The sequence below is a fragment of the Octodon degus genome, unplaced genomic scaffold, assembly GCF_000260255.1.
Source record: "Octodon degus isolate 3935 unplaced genomic scaffold, OctDeg1.0 scaffold00112, whole genome shotgun sequence".
Lineage (NCBI taxonomy): Eukaryota > Metazoa > Chordata > Mammalia > Rodentia > Octodontidae > Octodon > Octodon degus.
In genome coordinates, this window is record NW_004524688.1 from 7,828,089 (window position 1) to 7,853,781 (window position 25,693).

Sequence of the window (25,693 nt, forward strand, 5' to 3'; positions counted from 1 at the left end):
GGGCTGAGCTGGCCACACACACACACACACCTCTCTCTCTCTCTCTCTCTCTCTCTCTCTCTCTCTCTCTCTCTCTCTCTCAAATAAATAAAAAAATAAATAAATAAAAAAGAGTCAAGTTGTAATATGTATATGTACCAATTCTCCCACAATGAATGTATTTACTATATATCAGAAATGTTCTTGTTGCTTTTGTTTTGTTTCTGGTACCAGAAATCAAACTCCAGACTTCATACTTGCCAGGCAGGTACTGTGCTACTGAGCTATATCCCTGGCACTAGAAACATTCTTAAATAATAAAACAAAAGTTCTCATCACATGAATATGCTAGTTAACTTCATCTAACCATTTCACAATGTGTATGTATGTGTGTAAATATATATTAAATATACATATCAAAACACATTGGTTCCCATACAAGATAAATATTTGTACTTCTAAGTTTTTACTACAGTAAAAATATCACCACTAATTCCCCTCAAAATACTCTGCCTCACTTTGAACATTCATTCTTTTTTTTCCCCCCTTTGGTACTGGGTATTGAGCTCAGGACCTTAGTACTTAAGCTGTTGAGCTATCTCCTCAGCCCTAAACACACTTATCACAGCATTCTTACTGACTTCTGAAACAATGCTAGAAGTCCTCCTTCAAGTCTTTACTAAGTGTAATAAAAAATATGGTGAATGCTAGGGCCAACCACCATCCAATAAGAAAGCCGGGACTCTGTCCTCATCTATCTTTTTTACCAGTTTGCCACTTGGATCATCCTCCAAATCAAAATGACCATGAAAGGTAAACATTTTGCATCAATTTAGGGCATCAAGGCAGCCATGACACTGTATCTCAGTTACTCTTGTCATTACCAAACACTCACAAATTAAAGGAAAAGTTCATTTAGGCTCCCAGTTTATAGAAACTTCAGTTCACTACTCACCTGGCTGCAGGTATGGTATGACAGACAGGAAGCAGAGAAGTGAAGGGTGGAGTGGGGGAGATAATATATCCTTCAGGTCACATCCCCAGCGGCCCTCCTCCTTCAATCAGACTCTACCCCCTCAACATCACATTTGGCTATAAATTCATCAGTGGACTAATCCACTGATAACTATCACCCCGTCATCCAATCAACTCCCAAAGCTCCTCTATGAGTCTATGAGGTTTGGGGTTTTGGGGGGAAAGAGGCTGGGGGGTCATCTAGATATAACCATTATACCATACAATTAAAGACACATAAGATTCAGAAATGACAAGATCAATGAGTTAAATGTTCAAAGCAAGGGCAAGTATTTGGAGGCACTCTGCAGTCCCACTCCTTGGCTCACAAATCTATGTACCCTAACAAAAAGGCATACATAATATATAAATCAAGTGCAGTGGTGCATGCCTACATCCCAGTACTTAAGAGTTGAGGCAGGAGGATCAAGAGTTTGAGGCCAGCTTGGGCTTATATAGTGACTTCAAAGACAGTCTGGAGTAGAAACAGTGAGATCCTGCTTCAAAAGGCGATATAAAAATAAAAGTTTATAGTTGGTTGTGGTGACTACACCTGTAATTCCAGGTATTTGGCAGACTGGATCGGAAGGACACAAATTCAAGTCTAGCCTGAGCAACTTTGTGAGATGGGGGGGGGGGGGGAGTTTAATAGCTCAGTGGTAGAGCACTCCTGAGTTCAATCCCCAGTAACAACAACAACAACAACAAAAAGTTTATAGGGACACTATTCATAACACACAAAAATTGGGCAACCCGAATATCCAATACCATAAACAAAGACCAAACTGTGGCATGTGTGGCCAGTGGCACGTTACAACAGGGAGAAGAAGGAACTGCTGCTACACATAATAGAGATTTATCACAGGTTTTTCTGTGATAAAAATGAGCACATATAGTTTATATAAAATTCAAAATCAGGCAAGCTGTAGGATGCATTCATTGTTGACAAACCTGTAAGAATAAAAAAGGGCAAGGGCAAGAGTGTTATATAAATCAGAAAGCAGCGATGAGTTGGGGGGAAGATGCCGCCAGGTGGCTCTAGCAGCATGTACCCAGTGCTACTTTCTGAGTACTCATTTCACCATGTATTTATTTTGTGTGTCTTGCTGTATATATAGCACATTTTTTAAAACTTACAAAGGTTATGGAAACAGATGAAGCAGCCCATGACTGCTCCATGTTTTCATTCAACAGACAGCTTCTGAGGACAGTTCCCCCTAAGCATTCTCACCATCATGACTGCTAAAATCTGGTCAGAGGAATACGGACAATTATAGTACATGGCAAAATGTGACAAAGATCTGAAAAATACAACTCTCAGAGTAGGGAAAATCAGATACTTGAACCAAACCCTAAGGAGACGGCAGCATTGAACTTAAGACACCCTGTAGAGAAAGAGATAATGCTCCTTCGGCCCTGTGATGGTGAGCATGAGAGGTGTGTGAGAGAGGAGGTACAAGTCCCCTGGAGGCCACCCTTCCCTTTGGTTCCTATGTGGCAAGGCACTAGAGGCAGAAGGCAAGGAGAGAGTTGATCCAGCACAGATATCATTTGACCATGGCAAAATTTAATTCTTTGTTATTTTCTCAAAAAGGAATTTTAAGGGCTGGATTTTAGTACACAAAATAGAATGAAAATACATCCTATCTTCCAAAGTAACTCTCCCCACTATGCTACCTATGACGGCACCAATCAGTTCAACAGGCCTCAATTTAGTGAAATCAATGACAATTCCAAGGTGGATTTTTGTCTCTCAGGCTCAATTTTGAAGAAAAATAAGCCCCTACAAAGCTAGCATCTGTAGAGAAATCAGGCTGGGTTGAAGTAGAAGTTAATGTATGACTTCCCTGTTGAACCAAACAATTAAATCTGTCCCAGAAACGAAGGATTGATGCCCGCACAGATTCTCAACATCCTGCCTCGGCCTCTCCATCTGCCTGAGTGCAGAGTGCCTTCTGACAAACTGCAAACAGCATTATGATCTATGGTGGAAATGTTAGTTCACAGCCACAGCCGAGGACTGGGCTCAGAAGCCTCAGAACAATACTTAATGCTCTACATGATGAATTCTGAGCAGACTCTGTATACAACTGGATTATAAAGGGAAGCACGTTCAGAATGAGTATTTTTCAGAAACACTACAAATTTTGGAATCTAGTCACTATAGAATTTAATATTTTACTTACTTAAAATCCAAATTAAAAATGATATATGTCCATCTTAAGTTTACCTCCAGGCTCTTTCTAATTACACATTATAAAGTGACTCACTGCTAAACCACATGTGAATAGCCCTAGACAGAATTCACTTTGAGATATACAACTGGTCCTAAATCATGTAACTTTCTATGGCACATAAACCTGAGCACCAAGAGCAGCACCTCAGGCCTGTCTGTTGTGGAGGATGTAGAGGATGTTAACAGCACCTAAGGCATACAGTTCAGAGCCAGCCCCCTCAGACACAATAGCCCCATGTGCTTCAAAACACAAAGGGAACAATCAAACCACTCAGCGCTCAATTCCATTTCCAACTCACACCTTCCTCCAGCTTTCTGTGCCTGTTCACATAAAAACATAATCTTGGCGTATGGAAAAGTGCAGTGTAAGCTAAGAAAGATGCAGAACCCAGGGACAACTGGCTCACGTGTTCTCTGTACTTTATTAGTCCTTATGTATAATGTATGGCCTTTTTTTCTTTTTTTTTTTTTTTTTAATGTATTTGGTATAGGATCTCACTACACAGCTCAGACTCATAGTGATCCTCCAGTTTTCAGCCTCCCTGGTGCTGGGATTACAGGGGTGTACCACCACACCCGGTCTCTGTGGCTGGACTGACATGCCCAGGAGCAAGGCCAGTGAGGCATGTGGTGCCAAGGATCGAACCCAGGTTCCTGCACTTGTCAAAGCAGGCACTCAGTCCACTGAGCTATCTTGCCAGCCCTCGTGTGGCTCATTTTAAATATCTGAACCCTAGTTATATCTTGTCAGTAAATACCCAACATGTATGAGATTGTTTATTTTCATAAAGTTTCATGACTCACCAGTTACCAAAGCTTTGATTTAATTCAAAGTTCAAAACATAAATCCAGTTTTCTCATTATTAAAAAAAAAAAGGTTACCTGGCATGTTGATGTATGCCTATAATCCCAGCACACAGAACTGAGACAGACATATCACTGTAAGTTTGAGGCCAGGCTGGGCTACATAGTGAGTTCAAGGGCAGCCTGAACTACACAGCAAGACCCTGTCACATATAAATAAATAAATAAATAAATAAATAAATAAATAAATAAACAAACAAACAAACAAACATAGCTGGCCACGGTGACACATACCTGTAGCCCCAGCACTCTGGAGCCTGAGGCAACAGGATCACTGCAAGTTCAAGATCAGCCTGGGCTACAAAGTGAGCTCAGGGCCAGCCTGAACTGCCTAGCAAAACATTGTTTCAAAAGGACAAAAATAAATAAATAAATGTAGTAACACATTGATAGCATCTATTTTCCAAAATGACAGAGATAACAAACTTCACAGCCAGCTACCTTCAGATAAGGGGGAAACTGGAGAGGTATATGGGGGGGGGGGATCAAGGCAAAGGATTTTCTTTTTCATTTTACTGGAATAGTGTAAACAGCCACACATAAAGGATGATTGGATACCCCACTCCATCCACCAGCTTTGTCTACACAAGTTCTGTAATAACGAGTGGCCTCTACTACATGGACAGGAAAGATTCCACAGGGCTTTTTCTCAAATGAATTTGCTGGTCTTGAAAGGCAGTTCATTATTCATGAGTTATCCCATAAAGTTTAAATGTTTTTAAATTTTTATAGTTTTTTAGCTCCCCTGAGTTTTAACCTTAAAAGCTCAAAGAAAAACTTTTCATATCACAAGCCTTCTTTGAAACCCCCAAATGATTAGTTTTTTCTGTAGTTCTCAATAAAATCCCAACAAACAAAAACTAAACACTAAGGTGCAATTCAGGATGCTGATTCTCCTTCGTAACTGAGAAAGAACTTGGCATTCAAGATAAACAAAATACAGATGCGCCTCCTGGGCCTGGCTCTGTCTCTCACACAGTGTACGATGCAGAGCAGTTCATAAAGCAGGGGATCAGAAGGGGCAGAAAGGTAGGTGATGGGCAACTGCTGATAACTGGACAGACCATAGACCCTAGGCACAGCACCTACTCCCTACTTGCTAAGGTCCAGCAAGGAAGAATTTTAAACTTCCTCTGCTTGTCCAGAGCCAGTGGCCTTTAGAAATGACCTAGGTCACACGTACTACAAGGAAGGCCAATCAGAAGGAACATGTAGCTATGTTTCAGTGTCCTTCCTCAGAGGGGCTTAGCTTACTACTCTACTTCACCTAAGGATCAAGAGGTGAATAATCTAATACCATTATCCCACATTACAGAAGGATGAGGACAGAGGGGCAGGTACCCCAGCTCTGGAGCCTCCTCTTGTCCACAGGCACACAGTATGCAGGTGCAGAAAGATGCCATGAACGAGAATGGCAGGCCTCATCTGATAACATGGTACAGTGGGCAGCTGCTCAATGCAGACTGAAAATTTAAATGAGGCTAAAAATTCTGGTACACTTCTAACTTAAAGCCAGACTCAGTTCACCATGGTGGTTCCACCTGTAATCGCAGAACTCTGGGAAGCTGAAGCAAGAGAATCACAAGTTCAAGTGCAGCCTGGGCAACTTACCAAGACCCTGTCTTGAAAAATAAAAAGAGCTAGAGATGTAATTCACTGCAAGTACCAAAAAATCACCACAAAAAAAAAAAAAAAAAAAAAAAAAAATCAGACTTGAATCAACCCATCTGCCTGCTGTCACTTTATATAAGTTTATGAGATGTCCACACAAATATAATAACAGTCACATAGTGGCAATCCCAGGTCACATGGCCCAACTTTTTAAGGAAAAGGAAAAATGTGGCACCAAAATGGCCAGAACTATAGAGGAACTAGTGAAATCACCTCCTTAGATAGCCATATATATCATAAGAAGCATGTACCAAAGATATTTTGTAGGATATCCACATTCTAAATGATTAAAGAATCATTAAGGCCAAAGAAGTCAATCAAGTTCTACCCTGAATTCAGACCCAGTTGGTAACCAATTCCCCACTACATCAACCTCAATAGAGAAGCCCTATATCTTCAGAAGATGGCCATCCAGTTCTAATAATATGAGAAAAGTTCTAGCTTGCCTGACAAGTACAAGGTCCTGAGTTTGACCCCTGTGTACTACCAGAAAAGAAAAAAGAAAAGTTCTAATAATGGTGAGATCTGTCCCATTCAGGAATCTATCTGCCGTGGTGATCAGAAGGCACAAGTGAGACCCCAAATACCCAGTGGCTGCCCTACTTCACCTGACAAGGGGGTCATCCAGTCCTTCAAGAGCCTTGTCCCCATCATTCAACATCTCTAACTCTGCAACTCACACTCAGGGGCACAAGGGCACTTCCAGACCTCTCAGGAGCACCTTGTATCAAATCAGTTCTGTGAACGCTGCTCAAAACATAAAATCCAGGACAAAGTAAGAGGATCTATCTGCAGATTCAACTTTACAAAGTAAAAGAGGTATGCATGAGCCAAGAATGGAAATCCAGCAGACAGTCACAGTCAGCTTTGTACTCCCCAGGGCTTTGCATATGAACTGTTAAATGTTTCCACTTATGCAATAGATAGGGAACAAAAAAGGGAAGAAAGGGCAGAAGAAATGGAGATGAAGAGAAGGAAGACAGGAAGGAGAGAGAGAATAAAAGACAGGGTTCTCAAAACATCCCTTTTATATTTCACCACATTCCACTAGTGTTTGATCCTTTCAAGACCATGATTGTCATGATTCACTCATCTATATTACTATTTATCCTTCCCAATTCTGCATCAGCAAACTTGATAAGCATACTTCCAAATTCTTATCTGAGGTACTGACACAGTGCTGAACAGGGAGGGTTATACTGAGCCTGGGCCACACTTCCTAGAGACCTCCCTCTAAGCCATAGAATAACAAAACTATTCTCAGCACAGGGTGGCTGCAAAACCACTGAGTATTAATACTGTGCAGTTTGCCTTCCACAACTGTACTCAGAATTAGGTAAATAATACAAACAAACAAAAAAAGAGCCAATAAAACTAACCTATAAACTTATGAAAAATGTGCAGCCACAGTAATAATTGAAAAGCATAATTAAAACGATGCACTGACCATCAGGCATGGTAACACATGCCTGTAATCCCAGAAGGCTGAGGCAGGAAGATTGCTGGGAGCTCAAGGCCAGCCTGGGCTACATAGTGAGTTCAATACCAGTCTCCTGAACTATGTGGCAAAACCTTATCTCAAAAAAAAGGGGGGGGGAGCCTGGGAGATAGCTCTGTAGAATAAGCACCTGCCTGGCAAGCGCAAGGGCCTGAGTTCAATCCCCGTTTCTGAAAAGAAAAGAAAAAAGAAAAGAAGGAGAAGGAGAAGGAGAAGGAGAAGAAGGAGAAGAAGGAGAAGAAGGAGAAGAAGGAGAAGAAGGAGAAGAAGGAGGAGAAGAAGAAGAAGAAGAAGAAGAAGAAGAAGAAGAAGAAGAAGAAGAAGAAGAAGAAGAAGAAGAAGAAGAAGAAGAAAAAGAAATGATTAAGTATGCACTTAATTGCAAAGATTTCTTTTTAATGACAATGCTCAAGGTTGGCAATAGTACTACAAAGGAAATTCTCACACCACACCAGAGGACATTTTGCACACTGTCCTGACAATCCCCACTCCTCCATGGTACTGGTCACTTCTGGGAACCACACTAAGGAAACAAGAAACCTGGACAAAAAAGCCTCAGCATAACATTTTAATACTGGAAAATCATAAACAGTCCACATATCCAATAGTACAAATATTTATATAAATTATAGGCATAATCTCATAATTTAAATTGGGATATATGTCTATCCCACAATATAATACCTATGTTTGTGATTCCAAAGAATTCTAAAAGAGGAGATCAAGAAACAGCCTGGCCAAAATGAAGCTATCATGCATATAAATTGTGACCAGCTCTTGCTTTTCTAAACAGTTATAAGTTAACTATTTCAAAATTCCCACTGACTTTCCAGATTTCTGAAACAAAGCAGTCAATTATAGATACAGAGCTACATAGTTCCTCTTCCCATAATCCTAAACATGGAAACTATGAATAGATGAAAAGCTAATCTAAGATGCTCAGATACAACTGTACTGAATCTTGTTTCTACAAGTGGTGCTTTACTACCCCATGTCCAGATTTTTATGAAAAGCAGTCCACAGGAACGGTTGAACTTCTCTTACATGATCATGGATCTCTCTGAAACACCTTAATCTACCTTATTGTTTTAAAAGAACAATTCTTAGGCAAGGTTAGCGGGCTCTCTGTGGATGTTCTGGATGGGTGGTCATCACTGAGAACATGGTGGAGCTCTCATTCCCACCTCTTGGAGGGAGAAAAGAAAAGAATCTGACCCGGCCCATGGGGACCATGTACTTTCTGGGCCTGGGTCATATGTATGAAGCACAAGTATGGCAACCTCTGACGATAAAGACCACAAAGTGTCTATAGCATCCCCAAGTCTCTCACAAACAAGCCTCAGAGCCCACCATGATGAAGTAAGAGCTCCACAGGAATAACAACCCACCACATGAAACCCACAGGCACATCTTACCTATGTATACAAAGGATGTCTGCAAAGGCACACATCAAGATGCTAGTGCTGCTGCTCTGCAAAACTTCAAGTAGGTACAGAGGGCACCAACAGATGCTGCCTGCCTGAAACAATAGCCTGGGCAGGGGCTAAGCTGCTGTCCTCACTCCAAATGCTCCTCTCAGCTCTGCTGGAGGTGCTGGCTCTAGAACTCTTCTGTTGACCTGCTGTCTCTGCAACACTCCCAGGTCCGACCTCACATCCAGCAGATACCAAAAGCTCCAGGCTGTGAGCCTTGCTTTTTTGGCCTCAGCCCTGGCTTGCCAGGCAAGTCCCTTCTCTAACCTCTTCTCTTTTTTTCTCAGCCTTAGCGATGGTGGCCTCTCTTCTGGCAGTTACCTTCTGTTATTATAAACGTTCCTTTCTGTCATTCCCAGCCTCCAACTCCTTTAAAACCAGCTCCCTACCTACTGCCTCAGCCTCCTCTACTGCATCCTGAGATAGCTTTTAATACTTCTTCAACTCAAAGGGAAGAAACAGGCATGATCTAAAGCTCTGGATGCTGCATAAAACAATGATGTCCATCATGCTATTTGATGATGCTGGGGACCTGATCAGGTCTTGCTGATCACAAGCCCCAACTGGCATGTACCCCCTGTCTTTCTGCCAAGAAAGTCTACCCTGGAGCCAGCAAGATAGCTCAGCAGACTAAGCACCTGCTTAGGCAAGTGCAGGGACCAGAGTTCAATCACCGGCACCACATGCCCTGCCAGCCCTACCCCAAGGGCAGGCTGAGCCAGCCACAGAGTCTGGGCGCAGTGGCACACCCCTGTAATCCCAGCACTGGGGAGAATAAAAACAGAAAGGTCACTATGAGTCCAAGCTGCATAGTGAGACCCTGCAACAACCAAATACATAAAATTTTTAAAAATTTTTAAAAACTTTCATAAAAAAAAAGTCTAGGGGCTGGGGAGATGGCTCAGTAGAATAAGCGCTTCCCTGGCAAGTCCAAGTGTCTGAGTTCAATCCCCGGTTCTGCCCAAAAAAAAAAGTCTATCCTGCCAAGCTTGAGTTCAAATTATTTTACCTCTCAAATCTTCAATCTCCTCCTCCATAAGACAAGGATAAAGGAGTGTCAACTGTTAACCTCTGGTGCAGTGGTAGCAAACCAATAGCAGACATGCCACAGCCAACTATTTGTTATCATTAACAGCTCTAAAAGGCTTGCCATCACCACATCATTCATCCCCAAACACCCACACTCAAAAGAATATTCTGTACACCAGGTTAAGAAATCAAACTGCTTAACTGAACTTCTTTAGAAAATAGGTCTTCAAATCCTTTCACTATGCCAGCCATACACCTTGAATAAAGAAAAAAAATCAGGTCAGGGAGATAGTTCATACACACAATGCCAGCCTGGCAAGTGCAAGGACCCTGGTTTGGTCCCCAGTACTATGCCATGCTGGCCACCAAAACCAGGCACAGTGGCACATTCCTGTAATCCCATCACTGGGGAGGCTAAGACAGGAGAATTACTATAAGTCTGAGCTATGTAGCAAGATCCTGTACCAAATAAATAAATAAATGATTTTTTTTTTTTTTTTAATTAGCTCACAAGCAGGAAGACTGTCTCCTCCAAATTCTGGATACCATATTATTACCATGGCCAGAAGCTGACAACCAAGGTTGATTCGTTTGTTTTGGCAGCATATCACAGTGCTGGGTCATACTGTTCCTTCTTCAACCAACTAAAATACCTAAATGTGGCTGGAGAGATGGCTCAGTGGTCTAAAGCACCTACTTGGAACAAGCTTGGCAAAGCACAGGGACCACGGTTCGATCCCCCAGTACCACATGCCAGCCAGCCCCGCCCCCTGGTGGGCTGAGCTGGCCACACACACACAATAAATAAATGTAAAAAATAAATAAATAAATAAATAAACAGCGGAATATATTTTAAAAAAATAAAATAAAATAAAATACCTAAATGTGTTATCTTTTTTTCACCCTAAATGTGTTCAAAGTATGTTTTCATTATAGGCTTTCCAATTACGCAAGAAATCCATTCTGCATTTCAGCTATTCACTCTCTACTAGAAAGGCTCTGAGAAAATGGCCCTGGAAACAGGCAAGTTGCTGAAACTCAACACAGAAAAAGCAGTGTGGAGATAGGTGTTACAGGCACAAAGCACCATGGATGTGATGATGCTATATTTTCATTGGGTAATTGATCAAAGGTGTCGAAAGTATACTTAGCCACTGAACAATTTTAAGTAGAAAAGGTTGTGAGCTCCTAAATAATGACTCCAAAAAAGATCTAATAAAGCAACTAGATCCAATAAAATAAACCTTAAGATTAAATAACAGGGGCTGGGGAGATAGCTCAGTAGAATAAGTGCTTGCCTGGCAAGCACAAGGGCCTGAGTTCAATCCCTGGTTCCGAGAAAAAAAAGATTAAATAACAGACTGCACTAACCTGAACCAACTGTACACGCATAGGATAGAACAGGCATGGTTTTGCAATGCCTGAGCATGTCTTACATGATGACAGAAAGTACAGCATGAACCAACACAATGTGTCTCCCCCTGTCCCCACAGCAAGCGTATAAACTTTGAATGCTATCAACAAGACATTGATAGCCAGAGAATCCAGGCAATGGTAGTGACCTTTGGCTTTACCAGAGACCAACAGGTGGCCTGAGTATCATCCTCACTGTACTCTGCAAATAACCTGAAAATTTCATAACTATTCCGATAAGTGAATACACACTAAAAAATGAGAAGTCCAAAAGCTCTGAGCCAAACCCCAGTTCATTTTTTCACTTTCTTCAGTCCACAAGACAAGCACTATCAGTCCTTCACACTCTGCAGGATGGCTCTTTAAAAAGTACAGCAGCTTCAGTTAGTTATGTTACTCAGTAAATTAACCAGTCTTCATCTGAAAAGGTAACCTGATACTTTTCACTGAGAATTCTGACACATGTATCACCTCTGGAGGAAGAAAAAAGTTTTTTAAAAGTGTAGCACTGAGATGCTAGGGGTGTAGCTCAGTAGTAGAACACCTACCTAGCATGCACTAGTTGCAGGGCTCCATCTTTAGCTGGGGGAGGAGGTGTTAATGGGATCAGTGTTGGGAAATGGAGGCTTATGTTAGGTACAGAGAGCAAGAGGAGCAGACACTCTAAGCAAAGGCAACAAGTACTCTAGGACAGACACAAGAGTTGGGAGCTGGTCCCTTCTGCCTTCTTTCTCACCCAATTCTCTCATCCTCTTGCCCCGTTAGCTGTTTCCCAGCAATCTATAGTAATGAAATAATCTGCAACACTGGGGTATATGCACAAAGAAAAAGAAAAACTGAATATTCAATAAGAGGAAGGTAGTCAACTCTGGGTTAAAAAAAATTATTAAAAACTAGCAAAAGAGTAGTCTGTAATATGGAAGAACAAAAGAATTAAATGCAAAACAATGTGATATAATTGTATAGATACACTGATAACAGCAATTTAATACACTGGGGGGGGGGGTGACAGAAAAGGAAACTCCAAAATTCTTTTAAGTACCTTCCAGTGTTATTTCTTTGTCACTATTTTAATAGTGTTTGCTTTGGTTTTTCAAATCTAGGATATTGCCTTCTTGAAAGCAGCAAACTCTAAAAGGAAAGTAACTTACACTCTAGGGTACAAAGCAGCACAAAATACTACAGGATGGGGGCTGGTGAGATGGCTCAGTGGTCTAAAGCACCTACTTAGAACAAGTTTAGCAAAGCACAGGGACCGTGGTTCAAACCCCCAGTACCAGATGCCAGCCAGCCCCGCCCCCTGGTGGGCTGAGCTGGCCACACACACACACATAAATAAATAAAATTAAAATCTTTAAAAAAAAATACTACAGAATTAAACGGCAGGGATGGGAAACAAGGATATAGGAAGCTGGTACTAGAAAAAGACCCGACAGGTGTTTCAGGTTCACTGTAACTGGGAAGCAGGCATACTACCGTGACCTTTTGATATGAATATGTAGAATAAAAGGTGTTTTGTTTTGTTTTTTTCACAATAAAACTGTCTTTTTTTTTTTTTTTTTTAACACTTTTGTGAAGTTAGTAAAGCAGGACACTAGGTTGCTTAGCAACTGATAGCAAACCTTACCCAGACAAGATATTCATCTCGGGAGTGAGGTAACTTGTTTGTTTTAGGCACTGGGTCAAGTCCCACCTACATATATTTGATCAATTTCCTAGCTTCATGGCTCCCAACATACACCCTTTTCCGTTTTGTCTTTTTCAGAGATGGGTGTTCCACTGCAGTTAGAGAAGCTGTATTTGGAGAAGTCTTTAAAGGACCTTTTCATCTTCAAACCAATCTAAAGATTGTAGGTACTTGAATTCAGCAAAATAACCCAATGTAGTCCAATAATCCATAATAGTAGTGAGTTATCAGCAGAAATGGCAATTGTCATAAGTTGTTGACTTGAGCCTTTTATAGCTCAGCATATTAATATGTATACACAAGAGAGTTAGAATAGATATACAGCTACTTTCTCGTAGGTCACTGAGAATAAAAGTTTGTACTAATATTGTTGAGACAAGATACCACGTCTGCATCTTGTCCTCTGAATACTATGAAGACAACAATATGCAATGTATTATTATAAACATCCTACTATTTTATCTTTTTTCTTTCTTTTCTCATTAAAATGAATAAAAGTTATTAAAAAGGTGGGGTTTTTTACAAAAAAACACACCATCTTAAGTATCATGACTTTATATGTAAATACACTATCACTTTGGAGTTCAAAATATGTTATTAACTTCATTTTAATGTGTTAATTCAGTAAACAAGAATTTTACTCTTTAGCAAAAGTGCTACTTTTTGCTGGTGCCTACCTTGAGATCTTTCTTCTCTCTTTTTATACATCTGGTGTCCTTACTAAGCTGCATCCTTTCCTTTCTGCCCTTACCAACTAAGAAAAGCAGCCATGGGCAAACCATAAAATCCAAAGTTTAATGCACCTAAGCAGAAACTCTTAAGGAACAAAAAGAATAGGAATTTTGTGTTATCCACAGTAATACTGACTCTAATAAATACTTTCCTTATTAAAAATTCCACCTATGGGGCCGGGGAGATGGCTCAGTAAAATAAGCACTTCCCTGGTAAATTCAAAGGTCTGAGTTCAATCCCTGGTTCCACACACAAAAAAAAATTCCACCTGGCAAGCACAAGGTCCTGAGCTCAATCCCTGGTATTCCCTTCCCCGCCCTAAAAAAAGCTAATATAGAAGCATGACTAGCTTATTTCAAATACATCATACCTAACCATAAAGTCAACCTAGTTTCTAAAACTGTAGGTCAGAACCAGGCAACTACCTCTGCCCAAGCTTCCTCACACCCTTATCAAGGCCACTTTGATATAGGGGAAAGAAATTCCCAACCTAAAAGATACCTGGGACAAGTTCATGTTCTCTAAAAAACCAAAAAATGAATTTTAGGAATCATGGAGGTTAGGAGCTGAATATATTTACTGGGGGAAAGAAAGCTTCTAAGAGGAGTTTGGAGTGTGTTGCCAAGGAATCTGACCTTTTTTTTTTTTTAGGAATCTAACCTTTACAGGGATCTCTATAGAGTAAAACCATGAGGTGAGGCAGATCTAAAGTGGGGGGGAAATGGGAATTCACAAAGGGACAAAACTATGGTCAGCCAATAAGATTACAAGCATAATTACTCAGGTGAAATTGATTAAATCACATAACAAGTGGACTTGAGTACAGAAGGGGCTTTTCCTGCAGGGGTTTAGGTTAGTGCCTCTTCCTGGCCTTTTCCAGGTCATTGATACCTATTTAGAATATCAATCCCTGAGGTCCATCCCTAAGGAGATATGTGGGTACATCTGTTTCATTTTTTTCTTGAAGTCTGGCCCACAGCTGCAAGGAATCTTGTCTTCTACACTGGCTCCCTCAAGGGCCTGGCCTTGTCTAACTGCCCATACTGCTATCTAATATTTTATCTACTCAGTTGCCTACAATACCTTGACTATATAACTTGTTTCATTAAGAGTAATAAAGTGTTCCAAACTCATGGGAAATATGCACCAAGAGCATGGAATGGCAAAGGACTTTTGAGGTCCAGGAACAAGAACTAGGTTCTCTGCGCCCATCTTTCTTTGTTTGGGAGTCAGTAACAGTGTGGGCAAGAAGAGGGTAAGCTGCAATCTCTTTAAAAGCACGGTGCTACCAGATGCTACAAAACTATGGTCAAAATCTCAGGTAGAGCCGAGAGGCAGCAGTAAACCTGGGAAAATCTTCAGGCAAGGCAAAAGGAATCAGGGAGTCCAGGCAGTCCAAAGCAAGAAACCAAGCTGGGGCTCCCAGGCTGTCCCCACAGAGCAGGAAAAGTAAATCAGGCCACCACCTCCACCACCATCTCCCTAGAGAACTTTGCAATTACAAGAGCAGAAAAGAAAAAGAGACAAAAATCACAGTTTTGAGGACTTAACATCACAGGTTACATTCATGTATTTTTAACCATTTTACTGAGGGTTTGTTGTTGTTGTTGTTGTTGCGTTGTTTTGTTTTGTTTTGTTTTTGGCGGAACCAGGAATTGAACTCAGGCCCTTGCGCTTGCCAGGCAAACGCTTATTCCACTGAGCCATCTCCCCAGCCCCCTCCAGAACTCTTAAGAGGCTGAGGCAGGAGGATTGCAAAACTGAGCCCACTCCAGGCAAAAGTCTTCCCTGGACAAAGGCTTCTTTATTCCAGGCTTTGCCCAATTCACACACACACACACACACACTCCCAAGGGTAAAAATATTGAATAATAGGAAATAACAAAGCACATAAATAAATAAATCATGAGGCAATGATTAGTATAAGCAACAAACAGATGCAAAAATTCAAAGTTGGAACTGACAAACAAAATGCTTACAGACTCAAATGAACTTAAGAGCAAATTAAAAATAACTGCAGATGGGCTGGGGACATGGCTCAGTAGAATAAGTGCTTGCCTGGCAAGCACAAGGGCCTGAGTTCAATCCCCAGTTCCTCCAAAAAATAAAATAACTGCAGATAACAGTGATAGGTTTTAATGGTGTCGCAGTGGAGAAACACGTAGAAGTAAAAAGGAAAGGAGCTTTATTATAAAGGGAAAGGGACTTCATTATCTTAGAGGACACGGAGAAAATTTGGGAAGATAAGGAATTCTCTGGATTGGAACAAAAGGAGGCTGAGGCTTTTATGGCCTTTGCCAGGGGTGGGGCTTGAGGGGGAAGTTTAGATAGACCTGAAGAGCTGACTGGAGCCTTCCCTGAGATGGCGGGAAAGGTGAAAGGAAACTGCATCCTGGGCTGAGTTGGAGAAGAAGGGGGGAGGTGGTCTCTGGGAAAATGAGCTGTTGTTTTAAGGGCTTCAGCCATATTAGATGACCACCATAATAATTCAGCAATTCTTACTAGGGTCATAACCTATCAAATAGAAAACGTAAATAACCTAGAAATAAATCAAATAACACCTAGAAATAAAAAAACCAAAACCATTATTAAAAACTCAGTGAATTGAGAGAACTCAATAGAATACAGAGTGGGAATGAGACTGCAGTGCAGCACTAACAGCAGCTTGGATGTGACTAAACACAGACTTTGCAAACTCAATGAAGAAAAGAAGGAAACATTCATTTACAACACAGCACAGAAGGACAACAAGGCAAAAAATATGAAGAAAAGAGAATGAACATTTATTCAAATTAGGGTAACAAAAATGATGCTTCAGAAAAAGGAGAATGATATTTGAAGTAAAAGTAATTGCACAGCCAGACACCATGCAAAAGTAAAGACTTCCTTTTAAAGTGAATGATACACTTTTTTCATAGTGTATCATTATTAAAAGTGATCACAAATGAAAAAAAAAAGTAATTGGAGATTTCTGGGTAACTGATGAAAGGCACTAATTCACAAACTCAGGAAACCCAATAAATTCAAAGGAAAAATGAGCAGAAATCAAATCTACCCTGAGGAAACACAGGAAAAGTCTTTAAAGTAGCGGGTGGAAAGTAGGGCCAGGGCAGAGAAACCAGGCCAACAGACTAGGAGCAACCAGTCAGGCAGCAACTTTTTCTGAGCGGCAACACAAGCCAAGCAATGGAATGGCATCTCCCATTCTGAAAGAAAGTATCGATTTAATCTAGAATTCTGTAGGGAAAATACCTTCAAGAATTAGGGCTGAATGAAGATATTCTTGGACTAACCGAAGGAATTTAGTAGCATCAGGTCCTCAGCAGAGGAAATTCTAAACCCTTTCCATCAAAATGAGTGATCCCACATGAAAGTTCACAGATGCAAATGGAATGAAGAGAGGAGAATTACAAATATGCACATTGAGCTGAAATAATACTGTGTAAAATGAGAGTGACCAGGACTTGTGGTGCTGGAAAACAGAAATAAAATGTCAACAATACTAGCACATAAGAAACAAAAGAATCAGATAATTTCCAAAGTTTCAAATTGTCCAGGAGGTCCCCAGTTCTGAAAAAAAAAAAAAAAAAAAAATTGTCCAGGAGGGCAAAGGTCTCAATTAACCTCATTTTTTATAGTAGTACTGCAGGTAGCTGAGTTAGAAATATTATAGGCAGTCAGACAGGGCCAGGCCCTCGAAGGAGACAACAAAGAAGATGAGATGCCTTACAACTGTGGGAGTGGCAGATGGTCCTGCTGTGAACCAGACCTAAAGACCTAAAAGCCAAACAAATGCTAAAAGAGTAGCACCTGGGATTGATATTCTAAATAGGTATCGATCACCTAGAAAGACCCAAGTGAGTCATTAGCTCAACCCCCAACAGAAAGAGACCCTGTCCCGCCTTCCAACCCCAACAGGAAAAGACCCTCTCTCATATTTATGCCTGCTTGCTACATGACTCGCTTTCCCATTTGATACTGAATTTAATCAGTTTTACCTAAGCAATGGTGCTTGTAATCTCATTGGTTGGCTATAGTTTTGTCCCACCTAAGTGAGTTCCCATTCCCTCTACCTTAGCCCCACATGGTTTTACACTATAAAAGTCCCTGGAAGATATAGCTTCCCGGGGAACTACCCGCTCGGGCCCCCCTCTTGTCCCTCTCTTGGACAGGAACTTTCTTTCTCTCAATAAATATATTCTGCTCATAACCTCCGTTTGTTCCTAAAATTCATTCTTCGGTTTTAGAGAACACGAACACGTACAAGGTCAGGTCGGGAGATCGTTTTTCCCTAAGTCATTTGGAGGTTCCCTGTATGGTTTGGAAGTCACCCACCCAAGATCAGTTTTTCTCTCTGTATCAGTAGTATTACTACTATAATTTCAAAGGAACTATGAAAACAAGAGAAAAACAACATTGTTTCAAAATCAGTTGAGGGGGGGGGAATAAAAAACACTGGTAGACCAAAAAGCATAAAATGACAGGTTTAGGCTCAAATAAATGTAAACAAACTGTTCCACTTAAAAGGTAAAAATCAGGCTGAATTTTTTTAATCCAACTACAATCTGTTTACAAGAGACAAATGAAACACAAGGATACAGAAAGGCTGACCTATATAAGGAATAGATAAACATACAGTGCAAACACTAGCCATGAGAAAACTGGCCCAGGCACATTAATGAGACCAAACAGACTTTAAAACAAAAGGTAACATTAGGGGCAAGGAGAGTCACTCCCCAACAACACAGACTTCAAAACTGCCAAAAATACCCAATAGCTCTGAATTTGAAGGACACGATAGTATAGCCTCAAAATATAAACACAGCACAAACAGAACTGTACAGAGAATGACATATACAATCATGATGAGTTCTAATGCATCTTTCTCAATCATTAATAGAAATAGTCAAAAATCAGCAAAGACAAAGAGCTTGTACACCACAGATAAAATATTTGACCAAAAGGACTCATTGAATGTGGTATCCAGCAAGGACGCATATTATGCTCCACTATACAGGGAACATTTACAAAAACTGACCAAACGTAGGTCCAGCCAGCAAATCTCATATTTCAAATGACTGAAATTCAGCACTCATGTACACACACACACACACACACACACACACACACAGAATCATGCCTTCAACACTAGGGGGCATCATCCACATGCGACAATAATGTCAATGGCTCCCCCTATATGGGCACTGCTTGTGTCACTGCCTTGCTGGAAACACACACACATTCTCTAACCAGATGTAATAAAGAAATCAAAATTAAATCCTAGAATGATTCTTCTGTGCGTAAAGATTACAAAACACTTTAACAAATTAATGAAGTTAAAGCGAAGAATGAATAACAAAAATGCTACATAAAAATATGTTAAATGCAGCTAAGCATTAATTTGTAGAACTAAATATATATATTAGGTAAACAAACAGGTATTTATCCATCTCAAAAATTTCCCCCTTAAGACAGGCATAGTAGTACATGCCTATAATCCCAGCACTGAGGAAAATAATAGGCAGAAAGGCAAGGATATGCTGAAGGAAGAAATTTACCAGACTAAAAACCAAGTTAAAGAACATACCAGAAGGGCTGGGGAGATGGCTCAGTGGAATAAGCGCTTCCCTGGCAAGCGCAAGGGCCTGAGTTCAATCCCCGGTTCCGAAAAAAAAAAAAAAAAAGAACATACTATATAGCAGTCTCAGTGAATCTTTTAGAGACAAGTGCCCAAACTGCAAACCAAAACCCACTTATTTGTCACAAAGTGCCAACACTGAAATAAAACTTGAATATTAAGGTTTTAATTTAGGAAATATAATATTTACATCTTTGGTCTGAAAAGAAAAACAATGTGGGTGCCATAAGTTTGCCACTACTGCTATAGAGCATCAAGAATATCAAAAGTTGATTAATAAATAAATAATAAATGGGCAAGCCTCTGGCAAGAAATGAGGAAAAAAGGATGGGTGCACAAATTCTCAAAGTGAAGCAGAGAAAGGGACCATTACTATGATCCTAGAGATTTATGGTATCTTGTACAACTTTATATCCATACTCTTCAAACTTAGATGAAATAGACAAAGATATCTAAACATGTAAGTTACCAAAACAGACCAAAAAGTAAAAAAAAGAGAAAAAAAAAATAATTTTAAAAGCCCAAATCACAAGTTTGTAAATTTTTTCCAAGAACATTTTAGGATTACCTAGCTTCATTGGCAAGCTCTTCGGCACTCCTGAAGCTGATCAACCCAACTCTCCAGCATTCATTCATTGTCACTACACTGCTAACAGGAAGCTGAAAGCTGCTTGAGGCCAAGCTGTGGGGAAGGGAACCCTAGGGGTGATTTCTCAAAGATCTGATTCCCTGGGAACACACCTAGGAGAAACGGAAAGGACCCACGTGAGAAGCCAGTGATCCACCTGGGTTCCTGTGGCCTCCTGATCTGTGGCCGTACAGAAGACTCAAGGCCAGGAAAATAAAAAAACAGGCACTGCAGCGTTGTGCCCATGCTTACTCACCTCATCATATCTCCAGCAGCTCCATGTACAAGGAGTTGGGCTTTCCATGAGATGGAGATGTTGTGAATAGCTCAGCAAACTAAGTGCCTGCTCAGACAAGCCCAGGGACAAGGTTTTGATCCCTGGCACCACATGCCGCACCAGCTCCACCCCCTGGCACACTAAGCAGGCCAGAGACCAGGCGTGGTAGTGCATGCCTGTAATCCCAGCACTGGAGAGACTGAAAACACCAGGATCACAACGAGTCTAAGCTACGTAGTAAGACCCTGTACCAAATACATAAATAAATAAATAAAAACCCACAGAACAAATTGTATGCTCATATCCCAGCAATAACAGCTAAAGGTGCCATTTAGGAAAGCATCAAGGTAGTATTAGGGGGCCTAAAAGAATTTCCTCAAAAGAGAGGCATCCCGTCTACAAGGAAAAGCACTGACTTTATTCAGGGGAATTAAAAAAAAACCCATCTACCTTGATACATAAGAGAGATGAGATGCCATGCATGTGAGCTAGAAGCCTGAGCATTGTAAAGATGCCAACTCTCCCCAACTGATGTACAGTACAGGTTCACGCAATCTCAATCACATATCCAACAGATTTTGTTTCTTTGAACTTGACAAGCTACTTCTCAAACTCGTGAAGTACAAAGGAGCAAGAATAGCCAAGATATTCTCAAAGAAGACAGCTGTGAGGACTGTCTTCACACAATTTTCTGTAAAGGCCCAGTAATTAAGACAGACCAGCAGAACAAAGAGAAAGGAGATGTGTGTGTGTGTGTGTGTGTGTGTGTGTGTGTGTATCTCATATGCAACAGAACACTGATACAAGGAAAAAGGACAAGCTATTCTGCAAAATTTACTAAGAAAACATGGTATTCACATGGGAAAAAAAGACTAGACCCCGACCTCATTATACTATGCACAAAATGCATAAAGGACTTCAACAGGGGAGGCAAAGTACACAGCCATTACAGATAACACAAGAAATTACCTTCAGACTCTCAAGGTAGGCAAACAGTTCTTAAACAAAAATCAGAAAAGCAGTAATCTTTATTTATTAAGGGAAAAAACTGACAAATGTAATCACATTAAAACTGAAATATAAAAAAATTTTGAGGGCTGGCCAAATAGCTCAGCAGATTAAAGCGCCTGCATGCAGGCGCGGGGGCTGAGGTTCAATCCCTGGGCCTGTCATGCCAGCCCTGCCCCCAGGGGCACTTAGTCAGTGATTGAGACTGGGCATGGTGGCACACGCCTATAAGCCCAGCTCTTGGGAGGCTGTGAACAGGTGGATCACTACAAGTCCAATCTAGTAGTGAGACCCTGATTACCCAGTAGACCCTTCCCTAAAAATACAAAGAAAAAAGAAAAAAACAATCATCAGAGTGGAAAGGTATTCATTATACATCTCCAAAATATATAAAAGCTCTTAAAAGCGGTAAGAAAAACAGGTTAAAAGACATGAGCAGGCATTTTTTTTTAAAAAGAAAACAATTACCCTGTAATTGCAATTACCCTGTGCCTATTTATATATCTATAGACTATATATATACATATACACACACAGAGTGACACACACATGTAATGAGATCTTACACAGAAGTCAAAATAAATTAGTCATACATATATTCTAAACCGTGGGTGCCTATAAACATAATATTAAAGAAATGAGCAACACAGGGCTGGCCAGATAGCTCAGCAGATTAAAGTGCCTGCTTAGGCAGACGCAGGGAGCAGGGTTCAATCCTGTGCCAGTCCCACCCCTGGGGCACACTGAGATGGCAACTAAGACTAATCCCCGCACTTGGAGGCTGAAAACTGGAGAATCACTATGAATCCGGACTCTGTATAGTGAGATCTCGTAGACTCTGTACTAAACACATGAAGAAATGAGCAACACAAAAATTAAATGCAGTCTATCATTTGTATAAACTTCAAAAGGGGCAAAACTGAAGTGTAATTTTTAGAGATGCATCCATAGATAGAAAAACCATTAATGAAAGTGGAAAAAATAGCAAGGATCCAACTATAATGCCAGTACTCTGGGAGGTGGAGTCAGATGGATAACAAGTCTGAACTCAGCCAGGACAATTTAGCAACTTAGCAAGATCCTGTCTCAAAATTAAAAAATAAAAAAGCCTTCAGTGTGAAGGTATTGGATTCAATCTCCAGTAAAAGGAAAAGGAAGGATAGAATTAAGAAAGGGAGAGAAGAAAAAAAATAACTAGTACTGAAAAATGAAAGAGATGTATTTGCCTGTTAGAGGGACAGTGAGTAGTGATAAGGATGGGACACATCAAAGACTTCAAGGTGCTGCAATGTCCCCTTTCCTAACCGGAGCAAGGGTACTGAAATGTTCTCTACAAATAGTGATGGAATTATAAATACATGTTTCATGATTTTAAATAAGAAAAAAAAAAAAGTGAGATGAGAAAAGCTCTTCCTAAATAAAGGCAGTAAGTGAAGAGCACTGCTGGACAATTCCTCCCAGGGCTTTAAGGGCTGCTGATGCCCAAACAGGATTTTGTATAATTAACTAAGCCCTCAAAGTGCAAGTCAAATCCAGAACTCAGAAGGGCTGCGTGACAAAGTGCCCAGTTTTGATGTGTAACACCAACCAGGACGGGATTTGATTCTTAGATCTTAAATCCTCCTGCATGTTTAACAGCCTTTTCAGTTTTACCTTTGACCATCCTGGCTTTACAAAGACTAAAGGAGAGGCAAATGCTTCTGTGGAGAGAAAGAATTCTACTGAACCCTAGTCTAGCAGACTGCCCGTCTGGGGACCATACACACCAAACTTCTCCATACTTTAATCTGCACTACTAATTTGTACACCAAGTAACCTTAAACTCTGATGCCAGTACAGTAAAAGTTGGAAAATAAAACTCCACTGGGGAGAAAGTTAGGTTCAACAAAGAACAAGTCCACGAGGGCCAGAAATGTAGCTCAGTGGCACAGCACCTACCTTGCAAGCATAAGGTCCTGAGTTTGATTCCCAGTATGCACCCTCCCTCAAAAAAGAACAAGGCCAATACATAACAACTTGTTAATTTTTTATCGTTTATTTAATACAGGGTCTCGTGATGGCACAAGCCCAGACTTATAGTGATCCTCCTGTCTCAGCTTCCCCAGCACCGGGATTAATGCAGAACCATGCCCAGTTTCTGTGGCTGGCAAGGCCCACCTGGGGTTCCAGAGCCAGCACGGCATGTGGTACTGGGGATCAAACCCAGGTCCTTGTGCTTACGAGACAGGCACTTAGACTGCAGAGCTATGTCCCCAGCCCACAACTTATTAATTATAAAGAATCAACTGTCAAGTATTTAATAAGAGGTAGATCGAGCTCTTCAATCACACTAGAGGGACCACCATTTACAAGGAAGATAGAATAAGTAGTAGTAGCATTTGTACCAGATATGCCTAGAAAACTGAACTAATATGTAAGATGTTTTTCAGACATCAACAATACGCCACTATGCAAAAGGTTCATTTTTTTTGTAATTGTAGTATTATAAGTTGAACTAAATTCAGAAATTTTAAATCTTTAAATATTTATTGCCTACTCCTTTCTACTTTGAGAATTCTAGTTATATGAATATAAGTTTCTTGGTTTTGACAAGTGAACTATTATGACTGATCTGTAAATTCTTCATTTTTATTTTGGATAATTTTTATTGTTATATTCATTTACGTTTGCAAATAATTTATTTTCAATTTGCAATCTATTAAAAAAATTAAAATTAAAAAAAAAACCAATATGCTACTCTGGAATATAATGCCTGAGAAGGAAAACAAATGTGAACCCCATGGTCATTGAGCTTTCTATATGGGAAGATGGGGCCTAAGCAGAGGAGAGAAAGGCCCTGAGCTAAAGAGACAGAGGCCAGCATTAATCAAGCAGCTGAAGCAGCTGAAATTGGTGGGCAAAATACCCATGAGGAGAATGTTCACAGGGAAGAAGCTCCAGAAACCTATAGGGGTCCCACAGGTCCCTGACTGCATGCAAGGCCAAACATTCTGCTGGTGAGACTCCAAGAAGCCAGGCAAACAGTTGTTGGAGAAGAGGAAGACAAGTAGTAAAAAAAAACAGATTCCAAGAAGTCAGAATTAATAAATACCCAGAGACTACAACAAGGCCAGAGCTGGGCTCAGGGCTAACCTAGACCAAGAGTGTAGGCTCCTTTAGGTAAGAGTCCTCAGATTTCTCTACAAAGGGCAAAGTAAATATTCTAAGCTTCATGAGCCATACAATCTGTCTCAATGACCCAGCTTTGCCCTGCAGCGTGAAAGCACCACAAACAATACATAAATGACATGGTGGTGTTCTGAAAGACTACAAAAATAAGCAAGGGCCACATCTGGCCAGAAGGCCACCATCTGCCTAGTTCTGACCTACACCTGCTTCCAAAAAGATAGAAAGCAATCCTTAAGAGAATGAAGCTCATTAACAAGTAAATGAACTTCCTACCTGGACACAACTCCATGCTGTTGTTTAAATTATGACAAAAAGAAGCCTACCACTCAACGCAACATTCACTATATCACTGTGGTCCATCATCCAACTAAAATTACTAGGCATACACAAAAACAGAAAAATGTGAACCACAACCAAAAACAATTCAATCAACAAATACAGAACTGGAAATGACAATGAGGCTGAAATAAGAAAGAAGCTTTAAGATAGTATAACGAGTATGTAAAAGGACTTTTAGAACAATGTGAAAATAAAGAAGAGAACCAAAACTATAAAGGTCCAGGTGGAATTTCTAGAGGAAAATAAATAATATCTGAAAAGAAAAGCATGTGAGATGAGCTATCTAAGATCATGTCAGATACTGCAGAAGTGTGAAGACAACACAACAGATATGTGACAGGCTAAAGTGCACAGGAAAAGGGGTATCAGGGGACAACAGCAACCCTCTAAAGTAAATGTAACAGGAAGACTAAGAAAGTACAGAAGGAGAAACAACAAAAAAGCTGAGAAATGGTAATACATTGTCCAAAATTTTGTTGAAAACTAATTCTACAGACCTGAGAATCTCAACAAGCTACAAGCAGGCTAATGACACTATACCAAAGCACATAATGAAACAACTAAGTGCCAATAATAAAGAGAAGAACTCAAAAAAGAGAGGGGGTGGGGGACACACAACACATACACTGGGGGAACAAAAACAAGAGTAAGAGGTAACCCCTCCTACCTCCGAAAAGGCAGGCTGTAGCTCTGTCTTTGAAGTGCTGCAAGTAAAGCTGCCAGCCTACAATTTCACATCCAGTGAAAATCTCCTTTAGAATTGAAGGAGATGTAAAGACATCTTCAATAAACAAAAGCTGAGAAAATGTGCTGCCAGCAGACCAGTACTGTGAGGAATGTTGAAGTTCTTCAAGCTGAAAGAATATTCACATTCTCACTCAAAGCTACACAAAGTAATGAAAGCTAGAAATGCTTAATTCTCACATCACAGAGGCAGTGGTGTGACATCCTTAACAGTTGGGTTGCAATGTTAAAGATGTAATATTGTAGGGGCTGGTGAGATGGCTCAGTGGTCTAAAGCACCTACTTAGAACAAGCTT

General features: G+C 40.5%; 1 protein-coding gene and 1 non-coding gene across 3 annotated transcripts in view; one reads left to right on the forward strand and one right to left on the reverse strand.

Annotated features, from left to right (window-relative positions):
- Nucleotides 1-25,693, reverse strand: part of Rptor (regulatory associated protein of MTOR complex 1) — a 427,093-nt gene that overhangs the window by 374,951 nt on the left and 26,449 nt on the right. The gene's annotated exons all lie outside the window — the stretch shown is intronic.
- On the forward strand, nucleotides 16,422-16,541 carry LOC111812102. Its single transcript, XR_002817695.1, has one exon. It is a non-coding gene; the product is annotated as a small nucleolar RNA SNORA15 (small nucleolar RNA).